The sequence below is a fragment of the Misgurnus anguillicaudatus genome, chromosome 5 (genome assembly GCF_027580225.2).
Source record: "Misgurnus anguillicaudatus chromosome 5, ASM2758022v2, whole genome shotgun sequence".
NCBI classification, from domain to species: Eukaryota; Metazoa; Chordata; class Actinopteri; order Cypriniformes; family Cobitidae; genus Misgurnus; species Misgurnus anguillicaudatus.
The window spans coordinates 35,419,441-35,422,505 of record NC_073341.2 but is presented as its reverse complement, the minus strand read 5'-3'; positions in this window follow the sequence as shown (position 1 = coordinate 35,422,505).

Sequence of the window (3,065 nt, the reverse complement as noted above, 5' to 3'; positions counted from 1 at the left end):
ATTGTAATAGGGCGGAACCGCGCAACAAGAACAGCGCCAATGGAATAACCGTAATATAGGGTATGCACATGACGTCACCGTCGGCGAGAGGGACTGCGGTTACGCCCACTGAGTGGCAAAAGACAGAGCGACAGCATTTGAGTACAGCATGACATCTGCGAAAACACAGTGAAAACGCGTCGAAATGGGAAAAAACTGTTGTGCGATAGACTGTACTAACAGATTAACAAGAAGAAGGAGCTATCGTTTTACAGACTGCCAAAAAAAAAAAACACCGAAAGGAGAAGTAAATAGATCGTTCATGCCAACGTACACAGACCACAGGTGGGTTGATGAGTTGCTAGGGTCACTTTCTACTTAAAAAATATTTTGCAAGTATTTGTATTTTATCAGTGTTTTTATTTGAAAAACATACATTCCAAAGCATATTATCATAATTTTTACTCTATTACATTTCATAAATAATACGTTTTTGTTTACATTTAATATTTAAGTACATTAACGTACTTTTACTCAAGTAAAAGTACACAATTTAAATGTAATTAGGTATTAAATAAATTTTAATATGCAATATTAAAGAATACACAGTATGATTATATGCTTTAGACTGTAAAGTAAATTTTTTCCCAACATCCTAATAAAACACAGATGCTTGGAAAATGTAACTAATGTAACTAAGTATTCTCCACCTCTGCTATCAAGTCCAAATAAATTTAATTTAAGCTGATAATAGTCAGTTTTACTGTCATTTTCGCAGCAGCCCCTATGAAAACAAGCCATTTGGTTGCAGGTTTTGCCACTCAACCGGGCGAGCTCTCGCGTAGTCACGTTGAAAAGTGACGTCAATGCATACCCTTTATTACGGCTGTCAACAGCAATGGTCAGATCAAATCAAGAGCTTTATTGCACACATAATACTGAAATGGGGAATTTAAAACTTCCAAATACAACAACATTTATTGCAAATAATAATTCTATTAAAAGTAAAATATGAAACTATAAAAATAAAAAAGTTATAGGCTACAGTATGTACACCTGTGAAGTGGTAATGCAGTGTGTCATAAAGGTGATGATAAATACAACAGGAATTCCTACCAGGAATGTAATTACAAGATATGACATTATTGCCGATCTTTGATACATAAGTCTATATTGTCATATACATTGATATGTTTATATTATGCATTCATATAATGTCATCTAGAGCTACAGGTCCGTTGTGTATTATGACACTGTGTCTCTCTTGTTAACGCATTGCATGTAACTTCATGTACTTGTTTAAAAACTGCCCTGCTTTTGTTGTTCTTTACTTTTCTGTGTTTACTTTGTTTCTGTTTCATGTGAAGCTACTTTGGAACAATTAACATTTGTAAAAAGTGCTATATTAATCAAATTTAATACGAATATTATATAATGAGTTGTATTTTCTTTTCATGCTGTCATTTCACGTTGCTTGAATCACTTCTGCTTATCATTTCCTTTAAACAATGAGTAGGCCTGGATGAGAGTGAATTCCTGTGGTGCCACCCACCCATGAGGAGAGATTTACAGATCTGACCTTGCTCAGCCCTGAAATAAGACACTTCCTTCATTTGTTAACATTTTGTTGAAAATTTAGAAGCCATGGAAAATTGTTAGATAAAGTCATATCACTTATTCAATAGTTTGATTTAATGCTTAAAAACTAAACAGCTATTTACTAAAATTTCTTTGATGCAAAACAGCAAAAAACAGTTTTCCTCACCTTTATCAGCTTTATTTGTGGAAATATACTTTATTAAATAAATTTGCTTAACAATGCCAACGAAGAACCATTTTTGGCTTTTCCATTTTTAGTGCATCACAAGAAATCAGTGCCTTTGCATTACAACATCACATCTCAGTCCGTAAACGTCAACAAAGTATCTTTAATTCTTTAGATCCAAATAAAAATGTTTCACTATATCTAGAATGACATGCAGTAACATGATAGGCCATTAAGCCTTACGTCCTGCGTCACGGTGAATAATCTGTTCTCTAAAAGTCACTAAATGGATGCTAAACGTCACAGAAACACAGAGTTAAGAAACTTGGGCTGTGGAAACTTGTGATCATAGGTGAAAACAGCAGTAAATAAACAACAAGTGTTTATAATGCCGTACGTTGCCACATCTAAGAAATTTTTCCGGCATTGGCGTATATTGCCCTGTGACAGTCCAGCTCTGAGCAGTGAAGATGATGAAGATACAAACTCCAACTGCTGTGTTTACTAAAACGTTTCCTGTTAGTTTGCATAATGTTTGATGAAACATTAAGATATTCTCTGCATAACATTAAACAAATCATAAACATACTTGAGTCTCACGACACCAACACAAGTTTGTCACGAAAAGCAGAACATATACACTGACATACATAGTTATTCATAGACTAAAAGTGACATACAGTCTACTGGTGCCTTTACTAACATGTTCATCATAGGTTTTATGGACTGACAGTAAAAAGTTGGGCTAACTTAAAAAGTTAATTATTCATGCAACTTAAAAAGTGAAACTAAAGTGAAAATTTAAGTTAAATAAACTTATATTTTTAGGTGTTACCAATTGAAGTAACATTTTAAGTTGATCCAACTTTTTACAGTGTATGTCTATAGTGAAAGGTTTAAAACATGAGAAACATGAAGTTGTCCTGACAGAGCACAAATCTTCATCACATAAACCATTACAAAATTAAACATGGTTTTTTTTGTAGTAAAAGTGTGGTAACCATGTTTTGTTGGTGTAACCAACTAATGATGTTTGCAAATCCATTATTTACAATGGCTTTTGGCTTTAACTGTACTAGTAGCAGCAGCAGCCATAGTTTAGTTAATTTTTCTAAGGAAACTATTAAAATGTTGTGTTTTGTGTTATTTTTTATTTGTCAAGTGAGTGAAATGATTCATTTTCTTCTTATTCATAATGTATTTTTACTTAGTTATTGTGTATTGTTTAGGCCAGTGGTTTTAAAACTGGGGGCCGCGAGATGGTGCCGGGGGGCCCCAGTTTTATGACATTTTATAAAATACATTCATTTATCATGAATTC